Below are 27,787 nucleotides of genomic sequence, written 5' to 3'. Positions count from 1 at the left end.
TTCCCGTCGACCGTCTGTTCCCCAAGAGACTCGAAAGCTAAGGATACTTTCTCTCAATTTTTTGGTTATTTTGTTTGGGTGTTTCGAATCAAAAAATTGATCCCCTCCATTTCTCTTCATTCGTAGGTTTTACAGGAGCTCGGGATACTTTGTTTCCATAAAAAATTTGTGATCTTTTTGTCTATCCCTAAACTGACAGGAGTTGAATAAAAAATGGGACATGTTTCCTTTTTTCTTTCTAATTCTTTGCTATTTTGGTTTGATTCAATATCATTTTTTATTTTGATTTGATTTGATCTTTGATTTCGGTCATTGTTTATTTGTTTGGTTATTTGCCTTGCTGTCTTGAATCCAACTTTGGTTTGATTCAATTTGTCTCATTTGGTTCTCGGTATGATTTGGAAAGCCTTCCGGAAATCATGGTTGTGAAATCCATGAATAAGGCCCACGGTCTTCACGCATTGTCTTTTTGCCTTGTTGATGAGTTTCTATGTCTAGAATGTTCCATGACGATTCCTAGCCGTTGGATCAGATCTCGATCTAACGACTGTTGTGTGTGTAGTGCTGGTTGATAATTGTTTTAGGGTTTAAAACCCTAGATGATGGGATCTGGTCTATTGATTTGCCTCTTGATCTAAAGGGCCTCATCCATGTGACGGTGAGCTTTGTTTGTGAAACCCTAATGCCTTGTATCTTGTATTGGGCCCGATTTAGCTGCCTGTTGGGTTAGGTAGGTCTACTAGCCGGGCTCCCCTTTGCTAGGTCAGGCAGATAGATTTCATCCTTAGACCTTTTTCGGATCTGGAACTTGATTTGGATCATTCTCTTAAACCGCACTTGGACATTGGCACCTATTGGACCTGAAATTGAAAAATCAAAATAAAATAAGTAATAATAAATAAAAGAAGAAATAATAATAATATGTATACTATGTATATATTTTAAAAACTATATAACATGTTCTCAAAAATTATATATATTATTTATGTTTTCAAAAACTATTTTCAAAAACTCTATATATTATATGTTTTCAAAACTATATAATATGTTTTAAAAACTATATAATATGTTTTTAAAAACTATATTATATATTTTCAAAAAAATTATATATATTATATATTTTTGAAATTATTTTTTATATATTATCATATATATTATATAATATAAATACTGTAATAAAGACCCTTGAAGTCCCGGAAAAAAAATGAGTGTCTACAGCTGTCCCCCTTTGTCCATTATCATGCAACGACAATAGGGCGAAGATAAAAGGATAAGAATTTTCAACCGATTCTCAAAATAAAGGGAGTTCGAAGGTGAGCTTGTTCTTAGGATGTTCAACTTTTCTTCAGGAATCGAATCAAACATCTGGTTTAATTTAGATTTCCTTGAACTCGATATTCTTCGTTATGAAGTTGAAATCTGAGTCAAAGTTGTAGATGATTGTTCTTGAAGTCAGATATCCTCAGTCGTGGAGTTGAAATCTGACTTTAGAAGATGTGACTAGAAGATGAGTTAAACCAAAATGCAGTCGGTTTTGGATGCGTTTCTTGGTCAAGAATCCTTCTTTGTGAAGTTGAGACTTGGCCTAAAAACTTTGACTGGAAACTAGTTCCTCGCTACAGAGTTAAGCTAGAATGCACCCGATTCTGAATTTTTTTTTAACCCAATATCTTTCGCCGTGGAGTTGAGACTGAATTCGAAAAGATTTGACTGGCTCTTCGACACTGAGTTAAGCCAAAATGCAGTGGGTTTTGGATGACTACCCTTTACTGAAAAGATAAATAAGATGACCTCCTTCACGGTTTAAGTCGGTCTTGGTTCTTTTAATGACCCCCTTCACAGGAAAGATAATCATAATTCTTTGGATGGTTCCCATTCGCAGGTCTAAACTGGTGAGATGCTCATTGGATGACTACCCTTCACGGGAAATCCTGTGAGATGCTCTTCGAATGACTTATCCTTGTGAAAAAGTCAAGTGAGATATTTTTTTCAGCCGGATATCCTATACCGTGGAGTTGAAATCTGGCCTAAAAACTTTAACTTGAAATTAGCTCCTCGACGTTGAGTTAAGCTAGATCGTAATGGCTTCTTAATTGACTCTTGAACCTAACGTCCTCCATCGTGGAGTTGAAGTTGATTCCAATGTTTGTAGATCTTTCTATAGGTTGAGTTGATTGAGATGTAGCTCCTCGTTGTTGAATTAAGCTAAACCATTATCGATTTTTGAAGACACTTTTGAATTGAGTATCATTCATCGTGAAGTTGAAACTTGACTCTAAAGCTGCAAAACTTATGTATGCAAAAAATGATAAATGTGATGCTTTTAAGTATGTCTAATATGTATGCAAAATGAATTAGTTCTTGTTTTATTTATTGGACAGAGTCTCATTCTTTTTCTGTTGATCTCATCCTTTGAGTCGATCTTTCCACAATATTGAAGGCTTCATGGAAATTATCTAATCTTTGTACATTTGCTCACTCAATATAGTGATCTTGTACTCTTTTCATGCTCTTTTTTGGCCTTGGTTTAGCCAAGGGGGTAAGGCTCTCTTTCGTTTTGATTGATCATCATTGTAGTTGACGTAGCAATATTTAGTGAAAGGTCTATTTGAGTGAAAACCTCTACAACCAAGAATACCTCATCCAATGTCTGTAAAATTATTCTGATTGTCATGGAAAAACGACTGGCGAACAAGAAGGCAAGGTTGCCTTAAAAATTATATCAAGTACCCTCAATGCTTCTTATGAGTTCTTAGACTCTTATCTTCGTAGTGCACTTTGAATTGCTTGCATGGGAATCTTGGCAGCAAAGTTTATCTCCATTTTAAATGCATTTGCATTATAAGAGTGTCTTGTTTTCTTCCTTTCGCACTCATTTGAGTTGTCATTATCATTAGGTCTTGCATCCCCATTGTTTCTATTCGATATGGCATCCTCAAGTACAACTATAAACTCATTCTTTTTATTCGGAAGGGATCATATAGTGAACAAACTTTTCTCACCATCATACATAAAATTCTTCTTAGCTAACTCACTACTGTAGGTCTCTTGCAGTTCATCAGGCGACCATCTTCATAGTACAGAGGATATTCTTCTTCATGCTCGAACTTGATTAGGAAGTACATCGGGGTCACATGTGATGAAGATTCTGAAGATTCCCCACTTAATAAATCTTCGAGAAAATATGTATTGTTTAAAAAATGACTTTTCTTGAAAAGTTTTGTGTGAGAACAATATCAGAGCAATTGAAGCAAAATATTAGTTCACATAATATCAATTAAATAAATCACTTGTTGATTTCAAAAATTATAGCCTTTTGACAAGTGTCAATATTCATGGGTGATCTGGGAAGGTGGTGCAATTTAGTTTCGTCCTATGTCTTTAGTTTTTATTATCAGGGATTCATGGTTTTTGAATGTTTTCAGAATGAGAAGCGGAAAAAATAACACAACTGGTACATTTCAATGCAAACTTCCTAGAAGGTATTTTTGTTTCAGTTCTCATAAATCTTCCATTTGTTCAAGTTTCATAAACTCTTTAAGCATATATTGTGCAAAAATATTGATCTAAAAGCAAAATTCATAAGTTTTTTTGTGTAGTCAACTATAACAGACGTTTCTTGACTCCCTTAGTCCACCTTTCATCTAAACTTATTATCAATTCACATTTATCTCAGGCCTCACAACCTCTTTTTATTTTTTTCATTTTTTCCTCTTCTTCTTCTTTTTCCTTTCTTTCCTTTTCTTTTGAAAAAACACTTCATTTGATATCTCACTTTTGATTTTGCCAGGAAATTTATTTCGACACATAGAGACTAGTGTCATGATTTGAATGTACTCGTGTTCATAAAGTTAGGGCAATTAACATGACCCATTACATTAGCGGAATACCCTTAATTAAAGGATTCAAGTGTCAGAAAGTCTTTTACTTGACAAACTCAAACAAAACCCACTTTATAAAGATCGGAAATTACCTCCACGGCTGCTTTAGGCATTACATCCAAAAATTAGCAACCTATTACTTTCAACGGAGTGCCCCCAACATTTTTAAAATTATCATTTATTAATATCATATTAATTCTTGAGTTTTCAATTTCTAGATTTTCTAACATCATCAAGAAGAATCTATTATAGTTTGAGTGTCAATGAAAGTCAAGAAATTTCATCCTTAGAGCTAAATTTCCAAGCAACTAATCTAAGCCAAATTCGTCTATTCTACCATTCCATTTGTGAAAAATGTATATTACCATGAAACATCTTTAAAAGATATGCAAGCTAATTAGTCTTGGATTTTCAACCATCAAATGCCCTATTTTGTCTACTTCTACACTTACCTGAATATATGATGGGGTTATTATGTGGGGGAAATGTTTCTTTGTTTTTTTTTTGTCTTTGGTTCAATGATGAATGAACCTTGTCTTTTTGGGAATTTGATCACCTCATATGTCAAAAGGTTATCACCTCGATTCAAATGTACATCTCATTATATTTGATATTCATTGAATTTAAAAAAACTTTATTGCTCAAAGAAATGTCATTTTAAAAAAGTTCATGCATACAAAAGAAAATTCAAACAAGACATTATTTCCTAGGCAACGTAACTCCATAGTGATGATCCCCTCTTGTCTCATCTCGGGATGTCTTATTCCTTGGTTGTGGCACTAACTTCGTAAGAGTTCTTCCCCCATTTGACATTTTTCATCCGATCTTCCAACTGTCTTATTTTCTCCTATATCTTTAGAGACTTGTGCTCCTCGTCAATTTATGGAAAGTGATGGTATTTCGAATTTGTTTCCAAAGCCCTACTTTCTTGGCAAAAGAGTCTATTGGGTACCTTTGAAAGTGTTTAGGCGCGATTACCAACTTTGATGGTGGTTTGATGCCACTATTTCTTCTGATCCCTCTTCCCCAAGGACATTTACAAAGTTTAAGCCTGACAATTTGGCCACAATCTAATCAACCAGGCTACTTTGGTTATTCATTAATATTCTTGTGGTTCCAGATCCTTTTGGCCAAATTTTCCTCGATCTCCTTTGGTCTAGCTTCTATTTTCTTTTATTTGAGTCAAGTATTATGCATTCAAGATGGGACCAATGATTTTTCCCTCTTCGATGGATCAAATAGTTTTTTATCAGTTCCTCATGTTTTAATAATGGATGCATATTAGTAATCTTGTTAAATTAAAATACAAGAATGCAAAAATTCATGATGAATGCATGAAGGTTTTGAGGCATTGATCCAAAAAGTGTCTGTCATGATAAAATGGGCTTTATTGAGACAAAAGTGTTGTTAATGAGTACTTTGTGGACTTGCCCCAGGAACTCCTAGATAGCTGCTTCATTTTTGTTAGGTTTGTTTCCTACTGTAGCCCTCCTTTTTGTGGTCACTTTCTTTCTTATTTGTGCTTTTTCAAGACTCCTTGTTCAGTGCTTTCTTCTTTATCCTCATTGCCTTTTGACTTGATCAACTCTTGCAATCTTTATTAGGTTTGAAACTACAACGTATCTTCACGTATTTCAAAATTATGTCAGGGTTGTAGAATGGTATTAACACCTCCTCTCGTGTTTGCTCCATATGTTTCACATCTCCCCATCTTCATTTTACTTAATTGATGTGAAGCCAACTAACGTAGCCATCTCATGATCTTGTTTTCTTTCGGGTCTTCTTAGATCAAAATCGTGCCCCTGCATTCTTTAGCCTCTTCTATCACATCCCCTTTGTCCATTAATGAAGACCATTTGAAATTAACGAACACTTCTTGGATCAACACCTCTTATAAAATGATGCAAATAACAGTAAATAAAAAGGGAAAGGGATAAAACAGAAGAAAATGAGTTAGTACGGTGAATTAATAATCACAACATAAGAAAAAGAAAAAAGAGTTAGTACGGTGAATTAATAATTTCACCAAAAGAAAAAAAAAGTATAACAATACCTACCCTGCATGATATATTCCCATATGATTTCCTTCCTACCCCGTATGCTTTTCAACACACAATAACCTAACCGCATGAATTTCTAGTTCACATGCTTTTGAACAATAAAATAAAGGCAATAAATAAGCCAACAACATCCTAGGGTTTGCATGAGGTCTAGGGTAGGCTCTAATTCCATCAGTGACATGGTTTAGGTTCTAAAAAAAGGCCCCAAGTTCTTCTTGTTGATGCCCCCTTGACTTACCGAACCCTCAATCCTAAACCCATCATAGGTTTGTATGGATCAAGTTAAACTCAAGGGAACATATTTCGCTATGTCTGACATGAGGAATAAATTCCTACGAAGACATAAGGCATATGAACCCCGTAGGCTAATAGCAAGGCCTGACATGAAGAATAAATTCTCACGAAGACTTTGTATTCACCTCCAGCTAAACGGGTTTGGAGCTCGGGTATAGAGCTTGAGATGAATTTTATGAAAAAATCTGAAAACACTAAAAGCACACGTCAATACAACTATTTATTTGAAAATGATTAATCAAAGGCAAATAAAAAATCGGATCGAAAATAAATTTAAAATTTAAACTTACAATTTTCGCTGAAAAAACAACAAATGAGTAATCAATTTTGGCCTGACTCTCAAAATACCAAGCGGAGTTGCCATGCTATCGCAACGGTCCTTTGGGTGGTCTCGGGTTTATGCTTCGATTTGGAATCGTGATGGAGTCGCCACTGATCATTTTGAATTAGATAGATCAAACACCTTGATTTTGCCCATATACCATATCTGCGTCTTACCAGAGTATTGTCGGATTCGGGAGTCGATTACAATTGGTGAAGGATGAGCACCCCCAATTTGCCCTTTCGGTACCACACGATTACTCGGTTGTCTTAATAGCAAAGATTATAAATTTAAAATAACCCGATCTGAACTATTTACCTTTGATGACTTTCTATAATTTAATATTCCTCCTTAAGAAAAAATTAAATCAATATTAGAAGAAATAAAAATAAAAATTAAGATAATAAATAATCAATGAAATAAAGCTCTTTAAATACTGCAAAACATAAAAGAAAATGTCAATGCATCAAAATAAAATAAATAAATAAATAAACTAAAAGGATAAAATTGTATTAAATGAAAATTTAGTAGCCAAATTACAATATGTGACTAAATTGAACTATGCTTTAAAATTTTGGGGTCTACGTACGAAATTAAACAATTTGGTAATTACACTTCTGATCCCTCTATATAAAATCCCCATTTGTGTTTTTTTTTTTCATTTGAAATATTTCTTATGAAAAAAACTCTCCTAACCTCTTTCAAAGCTTATCCATTAGGCCAAAGCCCCAGCCACACTACGACGAAACACCTCCGCCCAAAACGTCAGGCCGGAGTACCTAAAAGACCCCTTTTTGATTCCTCTCGTCACCCTAAAGCCGAAACCAATCCCCAAAAATCAAGAGAAAGCCCATAACATCGTAGATCTAAAACAGTTCTTCAATTACCCTTTCGACTTTGCCTCTTCATCTTCCCGATAACTGTCCGTTCTTTAAGCGACCCCAAAGTTAAGTCTTTTTTCTCTCAATATTTTTGAGTTATTTTGGTTCGGTGTTTCGAATCCAAAAATTAATCTCCTCTCTTTTTCTTATTTCGTAGGTTTTATAGGAGCGCGGGTAATTTGTTTCCTTCGAAAATTGGTGATATTTTTGTCTATCCCTAAATTGATGGGATTTAAATAAAAAAGGGGACATATTATTTTCCCTTTCCTTTCTGCTTTGGTTTGATTTGATCTTTGATTTCAGCCACTGTTGATTTGTTTAGTTATTTACCTTGATGTCTTGGTTCCAAAATTGGTTTGATTCGTTTTGTCCCCTTTGTTTCTCAACGTGATTTGGAAAGCCTTCCGGAAATCATGGCCGTGAAATATGGGAATAAGGCTCGTGGTCTTCACGCGCTGTCAGTTGACTTGTTGATTAGTTTATATGTTTTGGAATGTTCCATGACAATTCCTAACCCTTGGATCAGATCTCGATGAAACAATTATTGTGCGTACGGCACTGGTTGCTAATGTCTTTAGGGTTTGAAACCTTAACTGATGTGATCAAGTACATTGATTCACCCCTTGATCTAAGGGCCCTCATCCATGCGGCGTTGAGCTTTGTTTGTGAAACCCTAATGCCTTGTGTCTTGTATTGCGTTCGGTTTAGCTGCCTTCTGAGCTAGGCGGGTCTGTTAGTCGGGCTCCCCTCTGTTAGGTCAAGCAGATGGGTTTCATCCTTGGACCTTTGTTAGATCTGGAACTTGATTTGGACCATTCTCTTAAATCACACTTGGACATTGGCACCTATTGGACCTGAAATTGAAAAAAAAAATAAGTGATAATAAATAAAAGAAATAATACTAATAATAATAATATGTATACTATGAATATATTTTAAAAATTATATAATATATATTATATTTTCAAAAACAATATAATATGTTCTAAAAAATTATATATATTACATATGTTTTCAAAATCTTTTTTTAAAAACTATATATATTATATATTTTTGAAATTATTTTATAATATATTATCATATATAATATAATATAAAAACTGTTATAAAGACTCTTGAAATCTCGGACGAAAATGAATTTTTACATGAATTAATCATCCTTGCATTTATTGTTCCCGATGGTCTTGGAGGCATCCATTAATGAAATCCCTGTTGATGTACACCAAAATTAGGTTTAAAATAAAATGTCGAAACACTTTGGTTAGCTACAACGTCTTCTCGGTGTAATGCCCGGAATGCTAGAGTCCAAGTTCATGTTTTGACCCGAGCCATAATGAGTCAAGTAGTGGGCTCAGTTACGTTGGGTTAGCTTAGTTTGGGTTAAATGAGGGTTGATACCAAAATTGAGCTATAATGAGGGTTTTGATCAAGGTAGGTGACATCCCGAGCTGATTTCTTTCACGTGAGGGGTGAGGCAGATGCAACAGTGGTCCCCTCCTGGGCAGCTTGCAGCTGGGTGTACGTACCGACAGGATCAACCGACCCATGTGGCAGATGTTCCCTCCTAGGTGTTTGGCAGCTGAAAGCACGTGAAGACAGGGATAACTGACTCTTGAAAATATCTTCTTTTGTCTTTTTCGTCTCTAAAATGTTGTCCAAGTTGACATATGCATTATGCTCAGCATTCCCTGCATGTCATGGCAATTCTCCTTGCTTATCCTTGCTCCCAAATCATGCACTTCATTAGACAAAACACATTCCCCATAACGTAGCACCGTTTACAAAATAAAATGCCACGACAAAATATATTTCCACCACATGCAACTATATGTTCCTAAATGAATGTATATGATCCTATACGAGCTCTTAGACAATCAATAACTTAAGTGAAAAGATAATAAATATGGAATTTTTACCAACAACCTTGAGTTGCTCTGATAAAAAAACATGTATTCCATCCACACCGGGAGCTTTGAATGGATGCATGTCAAAAATAACTTGTCGAGTTTCATCATGGACAACTGGATTGTCAAGGGACAGTAGTTTCCTAGCTGAAAATTGATGAAAATTTGCACGAATATGATAGGTATATCCACCCTCTTCATCACTGTAAAAAAGTTTAGAATAAAATTCCACCGCTTTTTGCCGAAGTAAGGACTAATCAAAGCTCCAAGAACCGTCTTCTAATTGATGGGAGCGAATAGTATTTGATATTCTTCTACTCTTTTCACAGGCATGAAAATAACTCGTATTATGGTCACCATATAAAGCCCAATTACATCGTGATTTCTGGAACCAAATACTTTCCTCTTGCATCAAAACCAACTCCATGCCATCTTTTAATTTAGCTTCAAGATTGGGCAGAAAATCTGAGTATTTGACAGCTATTTATCAGTTGATGCCTCTAAGTCTTGCAATCATTTCTGACTTTCATTGTCCGATTTTGCCAATGATTTCTTTATTCCAATCAATAAGATTCCATTTAAGCATCTATAAATTTACCTCAATTGTGGATGAGGTAGACCACGTTGACCGAATAAGCTCTAGGAAATTTGGGTGGTCTTGCCAAGCTAAAACAAACCGAAAAGGAGAACTTAACATCTTAGGAGCAGATTGTTTTAATTTAAAAAGAATAGGCCTATGATCAGAACCAAGTCTATCTAAATGGAGTGTCACCGATTTTGGAAACAAAGTCATCCAAACATCATTAATCAAGCATCCATCGAGCCTTTGTCATAGAGAATCGCGACATAAGTAAACGGATCACCACATAACCCGACATCAAAAAGAGCACTATCAAAGACAAAGTTACTAAAACTCGAACTAACACTGATTCACCTAAAAACACCCCTTATCCTCTCCCCAAGATTGAGAATTGCATTGAAATCGCCCAAAAGGAGTCGGTTGCTCATTTCCGGGATTAATCATCTCAAGTTGTTTCCACATGTATTTGCGAATTAAAATAGAAAGGTTTGCATACACAAAGGTGATATAAAATGGCCTAATTAAAATACTATAGTGAACCAGAACATGAAAAAAATGATTATAAATGTGCAAGACTTCCACTTGAATCTTATCCAGCCAGAGAAGCCAAATTCCTCCACTGAACCCTTGCGCTTCAACCGGGAAGGAATTATGAAAACCCAACTGCCTAAGCACATTATCAGCCTTACAACCACTAACTCTAGTTTCCATCAAACCCACAATTTTGGGCCGATTCTCAGCCATAAACTTCTTGAAATAACGCCGAAAAGAAGGGCTTGTTGCACCTTGACTATTTCAAAACATAAAACTTAACATGGAAAACCAAAAGAGGGATTAAGATTGGCTAACCTTGGGCATCAACGAATGATTATCAACGACATCTTCCACCATCTTATTCAGATTTGCATCCGCATTCTCTTTGGCTCCACTAGGATGATTAAAATTCTGATTCCTTAAAACCATGCCATCAATCATGTTAGTAGCTGATTGTACCCATTCCGTGAGAAGAGGTATTCCTAGGGTTTTATGGCTAAAAGATTTTTTTACTCGCAACCTTTTAGCATTGGCCTCCTTAGTACCTCTTGATACACTACTTTTGCTAGAATCCCCACGAAATCTATTTCCAACTCTGCTTCCTTTCCAACCTTCATCAATTGTGACCACTACATGGCTCCCTCTTTGTAAATTTGGCATATTGACAGTAACGTGGGACTCTTTCCCATTTATCATTGGCTCAAATTGAAGCTTATTCTTCTTTAAAGTAATATCGCCAGTAACATTATTCGATTTTGGCAAGTCAACATGGTGTAAAAACTAAAAGGTATTCTCGAGGTACCTATTCCTCCACTTGTACCATGCTCAATACTAACCACCACATCATTGACAACAGGTTTTCCTTTAGACTTGTTCCCTGATGCCTTAGAAGGTGGTAAGCTAGATTCACTTGTAATGTTTAGGATCACATTATCTACATCAACGTCCTTAGTAACAGAAGCTAGAGCATCAAACCTTCCTGTATCATGTGTAGTCTTACCACCTGTTGGCACCATGTCAGAACTTGCCGCTCTTCTTTTTCGAGGAGCCGCAATCATCCATAGTCCACAACGCTCAGCTTCCTTATCAGATGAGCTACCAGTTGTAGGAGAAAGGTTAGCTTGTTCCGCAGGAAATTCCTTAGAACCATTCCAACGAGTATCGCATGAATCCTGAGTGTGCCCATAAACCCTACATTTATAGCAGATATTCTGCAATCCCTCATACTCTAAATGTTGCACAAAACTGTCAATACCAATACACGGTAATAAATGTTTATTTAGATCCACCGCCACCGCTAACCTATAGAACTTACCTCTTCCATCAGCATTAGTGTTGTAATCTACCTTGATCACCCTTCCAATCTCCCCAGCAATCAAATGAATTAAAGATTTTGTATAATAGTGGTACGGGAGTCTTGGGAGTCTAATCCAAACCATTACCTGCGAAGGGTAGTTATCTGAGGTACTAAAATTTTGACTTCAAGGTTGAACCGTCAAATAACTTCCATAAACAACCCAAGGACCCTCTGTGAGGATCTTCACATAATCACTATCTAGTTGCAATCTGACCAGGTAATATCCATTATCAAGATCTACCAATTGGAATTTGCTTTGAGGCTTCCAAAGAGCATTGATTCGATTCCACAGAACTTTATATCCAAAGGTCTTCCCCAAGAGCCGAACAATCACATTTTTCCTTATATTTATGATCTATCGAATCATGGACATGGTTTAAGAATTGAAACAACCTGGTAAGGACCACTCCTATCAACAATCACGTCTCATTCCTTCAAGACAACATCATCATCTCCAAAATCAAATTTCTCAGTCTGTTCACGTGCCACACCAACAAGAGTAGTCGTATACGACTTCATAGGGGACGCAATCAAGGGCACAGGGGTTCCATCACAAGTAGGAGATGTTTCATCATTATATATATTTCCAACCACCTCTACTGTTGCCTCATCCATTGATATATCCTGATCGTATTCCAAGACTCCATCCTTAGTAGTCAAACCAGCTGCTGCACCTTCACATTGGTCAGTCTCGTTCCTACCTTTCTTCTGTTGCCACTGGTTCTCCAACGGAACTAGGGATCCAATCCCAAGACTTTCACAAACACAATACCAAGACTTTCTCAAAACTTTCTTTAATATGATTTTTTCATTCTGTTGTTACTTTGTTCATTTTAAAATTTGCTTCAATCACATTGCTTTAACTCAATTTACTTTAATTATTTTCATTTTTATTGAAATCTTTAATTCAACATTTAATTTCATCTAATTGACCTTTTTATTTAGTCATTCTATCTTTAATATTTATTTTTTTTCTAAGTTGATCTATTATTCTTGGTATTTGTTTATCTATATTATTTTATTTATTTATTTATTATTTCTTACTAATATTCTAATCTTTTAATCCTTTTCAGGATTTTTATGATAGGTTAGTGAATTCTTTTTATCTATTTATTTTTATCATGATTATTTTATATTCATAATATTTTGTATATTTATTAAATAATTTTTTAAGCGAAAGCGAACTTTATTTTCTTAAATGGATCATGAATTAAATTAACCATTTGAATTTTATTGGTTATTTTTTAAGATGACAATATAATCGATTAGATACCGAAAGGGTGATGTAGGAATGTTAATCCTTCGTCATATGTAATTGGATTTTGAACCTTTTTCTCTTGTCAATAGATTTCAATTTGTTATTTTAATTTTATTAAATTAACAAATTGTTTTTTTGAATTATCCAATCAAATCCTAAATAGGATTAGTGATGACTCACTCAAATTATAATTCAATACCATTCAATGTGTAACCTTAAAAACGTAATATCACCTTCATGATGTAAGGCTATTCAGACTTCTTCAATAATGGAGAAGTTGATAGCCTTGTTGTTTCCCGATCTAGGAGAAACACCAGATGCTACACTTTGAATTGAAAGTAATTTGCATAATTGAAAAGAAGAAATGATTAAATGAAAATAAGGATTGAAAGAAATGGAAATTGATAAGGAATGAAATGGAAAGAATTGATATCAAAGTAGGCTGCGGAAGTGTCGAATAAATATCCTTCAAGTGTTGATGAGTTCGGCCTCCAATGGTGAAATGGACATATACCTTGTTGATGAATGAAGGATGATTTAATGGTGAATAGATGGTAAGGGAATGGTGATGATATAGGCGTGAAATGGTGATGATATAGGCATGCAATGGTGATGGAAGATGGTGATGATATAGGCGTGAAAATGGTAATGGAAGATGGTGATGAACAGACAGTATCTTATAAAACTAAGAAGGAACCAATGCTATAAAGGAGCAAAGACTCGTTTCTTATAAGTTTTATAAGGGATGGTAGTAAGGACTCTGACACACTAGTTATAAGAATCAGGAACCAGAAGTATGAAGGGGAAGGAATGACGCCACAAACTTAAGAATTAAGCTTGTTTAATCGATATAGTTCTAAAAAGAACTTGAAGAGAGAATAATCTCACAAGAGTTTTAATTTATCCAAGGGTTGAGTTACAAATGAAATGCAATAGCCTATTTATAGTTTTCAAAGGGTTTAGGCCGAATGGATACTTGATGGTTCAACCAAGGTTGAAACCCCTTTGAAAATCCATGATTTTTGATGAAAATACATTACTTAAATGAATATACATGCTCTTGGACGAATGGTTATGTGTTGGTTCGGCCCTAAGGATGATTTGAATGCATTTAGAAGTTATTTGGGCACCAAAATGAAGAGGAAAGAGTCTTTGGCCGAATAGGAAGCATCCCTTGGTGTTTTGGCGCCAATTTGATGTCACATGGAGTGCACATGCTTGAATGATGCACATGGCAGCCTACTTGAATGCACATGGGTCTTCTTGTAATGCTTTGGTGAGGTTGCAACAATAGGATGATGTCTTGAAGTCCATGGAATGAAGATAGGCAGCAACTAGGCGTGACTTAGCTTCCAACGTGCATCTAGGTGTCATGGTCTTCAATGGGAAGCAACTTGTCATGAAAGGTCACATGTGTGTAAGGTAACCTTTCATCATTTGAGCTACTTCCCATGTGTTTGAGTTGAAGATGAGCTGGCCATAGATGAAGGACAACTCCTTGTGAAAAGGTACTTCTCAGAATGACAACTCTTCGTGAAAAGGTACGAATCCAAAAAAGTTGACCTATACCATATTTGTAGTGTTCTGTGTGGTGATGATGATGGTGCAACTCTCCAGCTGAAATGAGGTCTCTAGCTAGCACAAAATTCCAGCTCAAGGGAGCTATAAGTTCAGGGGTCAGCTGGCAACTTTGTCCCCAAATGTTCTTGAGCTATCCCGGAGTTATCCTAGTCAAGTTTTCATAGCTCTTGGACTCCAATTCTAGCTTTAAGTCAACTCCCATCATGTGGTTGAATATGCACCTATAAAAGAAAGCATAATATAAGCTAAGTATTTAAAGTAAATAACTTATAATATAAAGATGTGGACTATAGGTTATAATAATAACTCATGCATCATATGATAATGAGTGAATATTATTATTATAACTATAGATTATATGCTTGAATATCAATCAATGATGCAAACAATATAATGAATGAATGCACTTGTTATGATAATTCAGGTATAGTCTAATCTGCAAGTTTATGCTTATAATAATATATAGTGTATAAATAAGTAAATATAAGATAAAGTAAGGAAGAACTCCCTTAGAAACAGATTTGAATAACCTCCATGGTGTGATCAAATCATGGAGAAAGTTGGAGCTAGACAGGATCACATCATCCTCACCTTCTTTTGGGTGATTTGTCCTCAAATCAAAAGGTGACTTCTCCTTAGCGTCATCCCATCCGATAGATGCAACAGGGATCTTTATGAAAAGATTATTTTCATAAGTCATGTCCTTTGAATAAGTTCTTTAAATGTACATGACCTGAAAAGAAAGATAACTCTCACAAGTAAAAACTTGTTTGAATACAAATAAAGGAAAATTGTACTTCCTGTTGGTGTTTCATGGTTGGTTAAAAAACATTTTTGTTGAAGACATGTTGTTTTGAATGATCATGTTCCTTGGCATCCCAAAAGTCATGTCCATTGGATCATGAAATTTCACAATTTTATGCTCTTGAAGGGTCACGTCCATTAATCGTTTATGATTCACGTCTCTTAGCTCTTTCCCTTGAAAAATTGTGTCTTTTGAATCATCCTTGTCATCACAAATTGATAAGATAATGCCACATACATGAATTGAATTGCTGCAAAATGAATCAAAATAAGTAAATGAAAAACTATTGACAAGATGAATGGACATATCAAACCAGGGTGGATGTTTAACGGGAGTTGGTTGTTGAATTCTTTTCATAATTGGCAATGTACTTGGAATGTCAACAGACACAACTCTTGGAACTTCAAGTGACGTTTCTCTTGGAACTTCAAACGAAATTATCTTTGAAACATCAAGAGATATGTTTCGTTGATCACCAAAAGCAACAACTATTTGTTCTTCAAAAGTCACATCTTTTAGTCCTTCAAAAGCCATGATTCTTGAATCATCACCTTGAAAAGATACATCTCTGAAATTGCCCTGCAAAACATAAGAAAGGATAGGAGAAGAAAAGTTAGATAAAATTTGTTCTTCACTCTCCTCTTTTTCTCCAAATTCATCTTTCTCATTTTCAACTCCAACGTTTTCTTCATCTACTCTTTGATTCTCATTATTTTCAACGTTTTTGAATGATTCCATTTTTTTCTTCAAATGGTGCTGGTCTTCATTCACTTGACTAGGAGAAAGTGGCGTCAAAGTGAATTTCTTGTCATTATGGGTTATAGAAAATCTGTTTGTAAACCCATCATGTATTGTTCATCTGTCGAATTGCCACGGTCTTCCCAAAAGTATATGTCCAGCATCCATTGGTACAACATCACCAAGAACTTCATCTTGATATTTGTCAATTGAAAATGGGATGACAACTTGCTTTGTGACTTTTAACTCTTCATTTTCATTTAATCCTTGCAAAACATATGGGTTGGGATGTTTGAATGTTGTAAGTCCCAACTTCATGACCATGTATGTGCTTGCAAGATTTGCACAACTTCCTCCGTTAATAGCTACAAGACACACTTTACCATCTACATGGCAACGACTGTGAAATGCATTCATTCTTTGTTGTTCATACTTCATTGAAAAGATGAAAAATTGTCAATGAAATAAAGAATGGAAATATGTAAAAGAACCTTACCAAGAACACTCTCACAAAACCTCACAATAACACTTCAAAGAAATTAAAATGTCACTCCACTAACACTCGTGTTTGCACTCTGGGATATGTTCTTGGCTTTTTCTTATCCCCCTTCTAATCTCACCCTCTCGCTTTCCTTTTACCATTCAATTCTCTCTTATGGGTCCTTTTAAAGAACTAACTCAAGATTGAGCAAGTTTCTTAGTTTTTGCGTCGGCTTTAAAAAGAAATTATTGGGGCATAGGATATGTTAAAGGTAGGATAGAATGGTTAAGAAGAGATAAGGTAGTGAAAAAAGAAAAGATGAAAGAGAAAGGAAAATAAAAATGAAATAGTAAGAAACGAAGATAACTTACAACTCAAGTTGCAACACTTACTACCTTCCTTCACAAGAAACAACAAGGATACCTCCTTCTAGTTTGTTGTTGGGCAGATTGTATTATGCTTTTCTTTGTACTTTGAAACTTTCTTCACTTTTCTTTTTCTTTGAACTTTTGTTCTCTTCTTTTTCTTTTCTTTCTTTTGTACACCAAATTTGTTGTAGGATTCTTTTCTTTTTCTTTTTGTTTTTCTTCTTTCTTTTGCTTTTTGTTGCAGCACTTGATTGTCAATCCAACAAAGCTCTGATTACCGCTTGATGTAAGGGTATTTAGACTTCTTCAATAATGGAGAAGTTGGTAGCCTTGTTGTTTCCCGATCTAGGAAAGACACCAGATGCTACACTTTGAATTGAAAGTAATCTGCATAATTGAAAAGAATAAATGATTAAATGAAAATAAGGATTGAAAGAAATGGAAATTGATAAGGAATGAAATGGAAATAATTGATATCAAAGTAGGTTGCGGAAGTATCGAATAAATATCCTTCAAGTGTTGATTAGTTTGACCTCCAATGGTGAAATGGACGTATACCTTGTTTATGAATGAAGGATGATTTAATGGTGAATAGATGGTAAGGGAATGGTGATGATATAGGCTTGAAATGGTGATGATATAGGCGTGCAATGGTGATGATATAGGCGTGCAATGGTGATGGAAGATGGTGATAATATAGGCGTGAAAATGGTGATGGAAGATGGTGATGAATAGACAGTATCTTATAAAACTAAGAAGGAACCAATGCTATAAAGGAGCAAAGACTCGTTTCTTATAAGTTTTATAAGGGATGGTAGTAAGAACTTTGACACACTAGTTATAAGAACTAGGAACCAGAAGTATGAAGGGGAAGGAATGACGCTACAAACTTAAGAAAGCTTGTTTAATCGATATAGTTCTAAAAAGAACTTGAAGAGAGAATAATCTCACAAGAGTTTTAATTTATCCAAGGGTTGAGTTACAAATGAAATGCAATAGCCTATTTATAGTTTTCAAAGGGTTTAGGCCGAATAGATACTTGATTGTTCGGCCAAGGTTGAAACCCCTTTGAAAATACATGATTTTTTTATTAAAATACATTATTTAAATGAATATACATGATTTAAATGAATATACATGCTCTTGGCCGAATGGTTATGTGTTGGTTCGGCCCTAAGGATGATTTGAATGCAGTTGGAAGTTATTTGGGTGCCAAAATGAAGAGGAAAGAGTCTTTGGCTGAATAGGAAGCATCCCTTTGTGTTTTGGCGACAATTTGATGTCACATGGAGTGCACATGCTTGAATGATGCACATGGCAGCCTACTTGAATGTACATGGGTCTTCTTGCAATGCTTTGGTGAGGTTGCAACCATAGGATGATGTCTTGAAGTCCATGGAATGAATATATGCAGCAACTAGGCGTGACTTAGCTTCCAATGTACATCTAGGTGTCATGGTCTTCAATGGGCAGCAACTTGTCATGAAAGGTCACATGTGTGTAAGGTAACCTTTCATCATTTGAGCTACTTCCCATATGTTTGAGCTGAAGATGAGCTGGCCATAGATGAAGGACATGTATGTGAGTCTTAGGACATCTCCTTGTGAAAAGGCACTTCTCGGAATGAGAACTCTTCGCGAAAAGGTACGAATCCAAAAAAGTTGACCTATACCATATTTGTAGTGTTCTGTGTGGTGATGATGATGGTGCAACTCTCTAGCTGAAATGAGGTCTCTAGATAGCTCAAAAGTCCAGCTCAAGTGAGCTATGAGCTCAGGGGTCAGCTGGCAACTTTGTCCCAAAATGTTCTTGAGCTATCCTGGAGTTGTCCTAGTCAAGTTTCCATAGCTCTTGGACTCCAATGATAGCTTTAAGTCAGCTCCCATCATGTGGCCGAATATGCACCTACAAAAGAAAGCATAATATAAGCTAATTATTTAAAGTAAATAACTTATAATATAAAGATGTGGACTATAGGTTATAATAATAACTCATGCATCATATGATAATGAATGAATATTATTATTATAACTATAGATTATATGCTTGAATATCAATCAATGATGCAAACCATATAATGAATGAATGCACTTGTTATGATAATTCAGGTATAGTCTAATCTGCAAGTGTATGCTTATAATAATATATAGTGCATAAATAAGTAAATATAAGATAAAGTAAGGAAGAACTCCCTTAGAACCAGATTTGAATAACTTTCATGGTGTGATCAAATCATGGAGAAAGTTGGAGCTAGACAAGATCACATCACTTCCAATCTTAAATACGTTGTGACAGTCATGACTTGAGTTCTTTTACCTCTTCTTAAGAAGCTAATTTATTGTGTATGTTACAGGAAAAAGAACAAGCATTACAATGATTTAACTGTGGTGCTACCATGATCCTAGCAGCTATTAAATTATAATGCTATAACCAAATTATAATAAATATATAAAATTAAATTTAAGATTTATTATTTTAAACCATCATGAATAAATATGAAAATTAGAAAATTAGTTTATAAATAAAAAGGTTAAGGGTTAAATTGCATAAAAAACCAGCAGTAAAATTGCATATCGAAGCGGAAGTTGAGACAAAAGGTACGTTAACACTAATAATAATAATAATAATAATAAAATAATAATAATAATAATAATAATAATAATAATAATATAATAATAATAATAATAACAACAACAAAATATTAACATGTGAATAAATAATAATAAATTCAAGAGTAATTACCTACCTAATGAAGTAAACAAATTTCCATCTCTCTCCTACAATTTAAATAGTACACTTTCAACTAAATTTGGTTCAGTAAAATTCACAAATTATAATAATTGTATAGCTACATTCAAATTCAATTTTATGATATTGAAACACATGCTAAGAAAAAACATTTCAAAATGTAAAAAAAAAAATTATAAAATTATAAGACTAAAAAGTATCAGGTTATAGTAAAAGAATTAAATCCATTAAAAAATATAATACATAATTTTTCTATGCAAATCGTCCTTTCTTTTTCAGGCCAAATTTTTGGTCTATTAAAAGATAGAAATAATTGTAAATAGGAAACGAAAACCCCTTCAGCTGCTACAATTAAATTTTACAATAATTCTTTAATAAAAAATTAAAATATTCTAAATAAAATATATAAAATTTACTTAATTATAACTAAAAACAACAGTGATTTTCTCTTTTTTGGGGGGAGGGGTTCCTTTGATATTATTTGCAGTTTTGGAATGTATACAAAAGTGTATTTCTATATACACCTAAGCCAAACGGTAACAATTTTGTTCACAAAAATGACCATATGTACATAATGGGAAAATAGATGCCCAAACCAAATGTATCCAAAGGCATCTATTTTACGGATTACAATCGTTCAACTGAAACAAATTTGAAGCGTAGCACTTGAACCTGTTCCATGTCATGTTCAACTAATGGATGGCAACATCGGATTCATCCCGAGCCCCGATCCTCCGGAAGCACTGGGTTCGGCGTGCTTCACCCTACCGACATAGCGGATATGGCGTAAGAGCCTGGCCAAGAAAGTGTTGTGGAAAATCGTCGAGCTGTCACACACGACCATAACATGCTTACGAGCTCTTGTTCTGGCAACATTCATCCGCCTACTATCCCCCAAGAACCCGACGGCTCCTAAAGTGTTTGATCGTACCTAAAGACGGTAACAAGCATTCTAAATCAGTCATAGTTGGGATTCGGTCGAGCATTTTGTCCGAAGATGGCTGTTTCAAACAATCCGTGATTTATGCACCAGTTTAGAACACCATTATATCAAAAAGGCAAGTAAAATAGTTCACAGCAAATATATATATATATCTATATATACCATTGATATGATTACTGCATCAGCCTCTCGACCCTGAAAGCTATCAATTGTCGCGACCTCGACACCAGCAGCCTCTGGCAACTCATCAAGCCTGTCTCGCAAGAGCTGTACCTGAGCAACATAAGGTGATTGGATGGCAATGGCTGTCGGGCTAACACCTGCATAAGAGAATAAAACCAAATATAGTTCTCAACTTGGTTGAGGGACGATTATCACAATCAAGGCCTATTAATCACTACAACGCAAGCATGGATGTATCTTGATAAGAAAAGAAACGAAAAACAAACAAAAAAAATGAAGCGGCCACCGATTTGAGTGCAGGTGTTGATCTACCAGCTGATAAGTATTATGCAGAAGCTAATAACAGACGTCGCTTTAAAACGCATTCAAAGGGAAAATCGAGGAAAGAACACTTCTTGTAAGAAGCTCTATGGAAGACAATCGGCTCAAGTATGCAAAATACAAGATATAAGGTGACACGATCATGTTACTTGTGTAAATTTAACTGCAATCACTATAACATACACCTTTACTCTTATACTCAAAAGCTGATCATGTTCGAAAGAGTTTATCTGCATAGGTTCAAAAGTCGATGGATGAACCAGCATGATGAGTACATCTAGAGGGAATAAAATCCTAAATGAGGTTGATAATGAATAGGAAACTATAGATACTCTACGACTCCTGCTACACATTGAAAAGGGAAGATTCTTAATTTCAACCGAGTTTATCGATGTAGGATATGTCAAAACATGTTGCTTGAGCATGCACCTGGCAAGAAAATGAGACAAACAACAGTCTCCCCGCTCGGTTATGAGAAATCTATTTCAGCACATATACCGTTGTAGCAAGTGCAACTTATTCATCTATAATACTAAAAAAAAGTATGACATAATGACAAACAACTAAACTCGAAAATGAATACAAGCTGCTACGTACATCGAGAGAGAGAGAGAGAGAGCATTCTCTTGCAATGAGTGGCAGGTATGCAAAAAATGAACACACAATCATGTCCATACATGTTTTTTAATTACAAATCTTGAGGTAGACTAGTTTTTTAAGTACACAAGACAATATATAACCACCATTTAATGAGGTAGACTAAAGATATGAGCAATTACCTGCGTAGATCAGATAAAAGACGTGTTGGACAACGATATCTGCTTCCCCTTCGTTGAAAAAAGACCCTGTGCCTGCCAGGTCTAGATGCTCTTCACAGCCTACCGACAAACTTCCATATGGCATCCTTGTATCAAGGAACAGCAATGGGCATTGTGTTATCCATGTGGGCTGTAATAAGGTAAAGGAACATCAAACTTGAGCCTTCTCAAATGAAATTTTTCGATGAGTATGGAAAACCTGATAACTTGCAAGCATACCAATGGAAAGTCAAAAAAAAAAACCCATACAAGCATGTATTTCAATAGAAGATTGTGCCCTTAAATTAATTTGAAGATTTTTTTTTTTTTTAAATTAGCATTTCCATTAGCCATTACTAATAAAGATCTATGCTCCATTGTATAGAATGAAATAAACATTAAAGGATCTCATACCTTGACAAATGGAGAATCAACAAGAAGATGAGATGCAACAGACGGAGAGGATTTCAGTTCTCCATCATACATCTCCTTCGAAGCCCAGCTTGCTATTGCATCATTCATTCGGTACTGAGTTGTTAACATGGTAGCAAGAACCCCTTCATGCAAAGTTGCAGCTCTCTCTAGCAAGGATACTCCAAGGCCGCCTTCTAAAGCTTTACGGGACAAAATTACAGGAGCAAGTTGGCATTGATCACCAGCAAGAACACAACGTTTTCCCTGCAATATAGGGATCCAACAAGAGGGTTCAATTGCCTGCCCAGCTTCGTCTATAACAACCATGTCAAAAGTATCCAATTTTCGAATAAGTGGATCAGCCGCTCCAGTGTTGGTAGAAAGCACGACCTGTGCACTTGATAGCACTTCCTTCACTGTTTCCCTCTCCTTTTTTTTCAGTGCCTTACCAAGCTGCTTTAATAGCTGGCATATTCCGGCAGCTAAAGAATCATCCTTTAAACAAAGTCGAAGATCTTTTCTTAGATCTGACTTCTTCCTTTCAAACTCTGCTCAGTAATCAGCAAGCTTAGAATTGACAATCTCAACTAAAGACTTGGATGCTACAGCTGAAGAAATACGTGCAGGGTTTCCAACACGCACTATGTTCAATCCTGTATCGGAAAGTTTCTCGACCATGTTGTCAACAGCTGCATTTGTAGGCGCTGTTACTAGCACCCTTTCACCTTGCTGTGCAGCAAGTGCTATAATTTCCTTAAGCATGCCTGTCTTTCCAGTGCCTGGAGGTCCTTGAACGACCATCACAGGCCGTTTCTTGTTTAAGGCCAAAGCAATCGCTTTTCGCTGGGAATCGTCAAATGTTCCATGCTGTAACAATCCATCCAACTCTGCTTGATTCCAGTCGACCAAACCATTCTACGTCTTCCTTGTCTCTAAACAGTGTGGCCACAACAGCAATTGAAGGGTTTTTCTTCTGCAAGCCATTCTTCTGGAGCAGCATTAAGGCTTCACAATTGCGCTAAAAATTCCATTAGAGGGCAGTTAGATATAGTAAGCATTATTCAACAGAAACAATTGGAAAATGAATATATTAACGGAAAAAATCTGGAAAGTGGTCGAAATATTTCTGGAATTAGTACTTAATGGCAATTCAGAAAACTACATCAAAAGTTAAGATGTGTTCTCTATTAGCTAATTCCTTATGGCAAGCTACATGGTGAATCATTCACCACATGAAACCTCATACTGACATGAACCTAAACAGAGTAAAAGAGGGTGTAGCCCTAGCCAAGAACTGCAGCTTGAAATATCTAGCATCTTACAAGAAAACAGGTTCGAAAAACTCTAGAAATTTTCTTAGGTAGTCATTTTGTTGTAGTAAAACCAATATACTAAACGGTTCAGGTTTCGATAAACAATTTGCATGTCTTGGAGGAAGGGGCGGGGGATTCGTTTAGATGCTACTCGAGGAATTCATAAGTAATTAACAAAGTTTACATTCTGTCACCATTTAGCATGCTGGGGAAATCCACATAACATGGTTACCATGTATTCAACATAGACCTATATATAACTAAGCATGTTAGAGGTTGCGGTTTTCTAGCTTTTGATGATCCCTTGTACCTCAAAAAGGAGAGGTTTACTAATCGCTCACTATAATGGTTCTTCGAGAATACGATTAAAAATGACATAGGTTCCCTAGTCAAATTTGAAAGGATAGCTTCGATTTAGCGGTCCTTACATAACAGGCACAAACTTTTCTCGGAAAATATTGGTACTGCCAATTAGTATTCCAGAAATGGAGACATTACATCAGAGAAAAAAAAATGAGGAACACAGTTACTTCACCTAGTCGTGACTGAAAAGTATGGATTAGAGAGTTACACAACATACCCTCCCAAGCATTATGACCACGATAGGATTTCAGAAGCATTACAGGTGGAACCAGGTTTAATAATGTCCATTGAACTCAAACTATGGATGGTGAGAATATAAGAAGTATAGAGCCTTGGTAATAGCACTTTCAGTATATAGTATAAATGAACTTCTATTTCCTTCTGTTTTGATAAAATTCCTTTTCTTTAATGACATTTCAAAATTATCATGAGAAAGAATCAATATATCATACAAATTTAAATCTACAGGCAATAAGATAGGAATGAATATACTAGTCAAGTGAAATTCGGCAACAGAACTAAGAGTTAAGAAATATATCACTGGTTGTAAAAATAACATGCCGACCATCCAGGAAATGTAAGCCCAAAGACTGAAAAAATAAAAAGCGTTTATCAAATACCTCATATGTGAGTGTATCAGCCAAACCATGAATACGATCAATGCGAACACTTTTTCCGAATAGCTTAGAGAAAGTTGGATCACCATGACGAGACTCCATAGCAACACTAATGCTGCAACCATCATCCCCAAGGTTGTCAACAAATCCCTGGATGCAAGAAGTTGCACCTGCTCCCCTACTGTCTGAAATCCTCACACAAACCATATCTCCGGGAGACAGGGTCGTAGGTGGAAGTCGATGATTCCCTTCAACCCTAAATAACACCAAATGCATTCCACCTAATCCTATACACATCACAATTCTAAAAGCATTAGCAATCTAAACCACCATTTTTGCAACGAACTCCAGAACTGCATTCAAAGGACCAAATGAAGGCACAAACATGGGGTTATCAATCTCATATAAAAAGAAAAAGACTTAACAAACAAATCAGTAGATAACCTGTTGATGTGCTAACGGCATTCAAATTGCAAATGGTGTCACAAAGTTCTTGCTGAGCCTGGCCATGGCTAACTAAGAACTCAACAGGTTTCGATGAATCCAAACCCTCATCAGGTGTAGGAACAGCATTCAACTCCTCCTGCGTGAACTCCAATTCCGCATCCCTCTCTATCTGAAGCAACACCGACATTCGATTTGTAAACTCGTCAATCCTTCCTTGCATGGCCTTAGCCTTCTCCAAGTCCATCCCCAAAACACCTTGAACAGGCTTTGGCAGTGAATTCTTCCGAGCAATCTCCCTATGCTGAGCTGCAAAATCCATCACTCCCAGTTCAAACTCACTTTCTTACCAAACTACTAAACTCACTAATTTGCACATTCCAAAAACTAAGTCGGACAAATAAATTCATGCTATATTCAAACTACTAAATTCATTAATTAGCATATTCCAAACACTAAATTAAAACAAATAACTAATGCTGGCTAGAAATAAAGTTGAATATGAAAATAATTTCAACAATAAGGAAAGAAAACGAACCGGAATTCGCTAGCTCCTTAAGCAGCTTCCAAGATTGAGTCTCCTTCCAATTATCAACAACAGATCTCTGCTGCAAGTCTTGAAGAACATTCCTCAATTCCCTCTGGAAATGATCAAACAAAGTTGGATAATGTGCACAAGCCTTCAAACTAACTGCTTCAAGTCCAAGGGGTATGGGAATAGCACTGAGATAAGGCTGTGTTTGGATCACAAAAGTCAATCCAGGTCCCATCCTTTGTCTCAACTCCAAAAACTCCCCTTGCAACTCTGCTGACACAAAATCCAAAGCCATTGCCTTCATCCCTTCACTAATCCACCCAACCACCTTCCTCCCAAGATCCCTTCTGCCCAAAGGATCCCCAATTGGATACAAAGTTCTAACATTTAAAGACTTAGTCTTCTGAACCTTCTGTTGCTTCTGTTTCTTCAACAACCCCAGTTCTTCCACTAATATCTTTGTCCTACTGAGATTATCATTGGGCTTAGGAGTATACTTCTTCTCACTTTGGCTAAATTTTGGGTTGCTTCCAACATAGCTTTTGCTTCTAGGTTTCTTCTTTGTAGTAGTAATAAACTTGCTGCTACTTTGACTGCCACTGTTTTCTCCAGTACCATTGAAAACGAACTGCTTGGGCTGAAATTTTGTTGAAAGTAAATTATATTTATGGCCAACAAATAAACAAATTGATTTCAAAGGAGGAGAAAAGGAGAATGGTAGAGAACTCAAAAAGCTACTCTTTTGAACACTCAAAGCCAAAGCTTTTGTAGTTGTTGTTGTTGAAGGAATTCTTCCACAAAACAAGCATGAAGCTTTTTCCATTTCAGTAGTGAGAAATTTGTTTATTTTCCAAGGGAAGAAAAACCCACATCATAACGTAAATAATCTAGCTTCAATTTTTTTTTCCTTCTCTTATAGACTCTCACAAGAATGATTCTTTTTAATAGAATCTTCAAATATATATATACAAATATATACTCGGGAGATTTTTGGGGTTTGCTTTTGAGTTAGAAAAAATGGGCATTTGAATTTGAGCCTCAAAGAGGATTTGAGGTGAAGAATAAGAAGACAATTGGACCTTTTTCTCTATTTTCAAATTTTCGGTGCCCCATGTTTTGTTTTGAACGTACTGCAACAATACAGTGAGATACCTCAAATCGATTTATTTTTAGGGTAAAATATAGTAATGGTCACTGAACTTTTATAAAATTTTTATTTAGGTCTCATAACTTTTAAAACTTATAATACAGTCCCCCAACATTTAGTCTGTTTGCAATATGGTCCCCCAACAGTCGTTAGGGACCATATTGCAAATGGACTAAATGTTGGGGGACCATATTGCAAATGGACTAAATTTTGTGGGACTGTATTGTAAGTTTTAAAAGTTAGGAGACCTAAATAAAAGCTTTAGAAAAATCTAGTGACCATTACTATACTTTACCCTTTATTTTATGTACAAATATAAATAAAGTATGTCATACAATAGAGTAACATTCACTAAATTTTTATTTTATTTTTATCTATTAATATTGTAAATCCTTGAATCAAAGTATCAGTAGGGATGGCAACTCAACCCGAATCCGACGGGTTCCGACCCGACCCGACCCGATCGGGTCGGATTTTTTTAAAAAAATTTCGGGTTCGGTTCGGGTCGGGTCGGGTTTTTTTTAAATGTACTGTTCGGGTCGGGTCGGGTCAGGTTTAGGGTAAAAAAAATCCGACCCGACCCGACCCGAAAATATATATAATTTTATCTTATATATTTAGGGATAATTACAATAATATCCTTCCATATATAATTTTTTTCAATTAAGTCACTGTTTTCATTGAATTAAATTTTTTTTTATTATTTCGGGTCGGGTCGGGTCGGGTTTCTAAGTCATATATTCAGGTCGGGTCGGGTCGGGTGAAACATTAATTTTGTCGGGTCGGGTCACGGGTGGAGAACCCTTTCTTCTCGGGTCGGGTCGGGTGGCCCAAAAACCCGACCCGACCCATTGCCATCCCTAAGTATCAGTGTGAAACAAAATAATTTAAGTAGAAAAAAATAATTTAAGTAGAAAA

At 35.6% G+C, this 27,787-nt stretch overlaps 1 pseudogene; it reads right to left on the bottom strand.

Annotated features, from left to right (window-relative positions):
- Window positions 1-20,293: 20,293 nt before the first annotated feature.
- Window positions 20,294-26,545, bottom strand: LOC120176953 (annotated as a pseudogene).
- Window positions 26,546-27,787: the final 1,242 nt, after the last annotated feature.

This window comes from Hibiscus syriacus, unplaced genomic scaffold (genome assembly GCF_006381635.1).
Source record: "Hibiscus syriacus cultivar Baekdansim isolate YM2019G1 unplaced genomic scaffold, ASM638163v2 tig00112261_pilon, whole genome shotgun sequence".
NCBI classification, from domain to species: Eukaryota; Viridiplantae; Streptophyta; class Magnoliopsida; order Malvales; family Malvaceae; genus Hibiscus; species Hibiscus syriacus.
The sequence above is the reverse complement of the archived record's forward strand: the minus strand, read 5'-3'. Positions and strand labels throughout refer to the sequence as shown.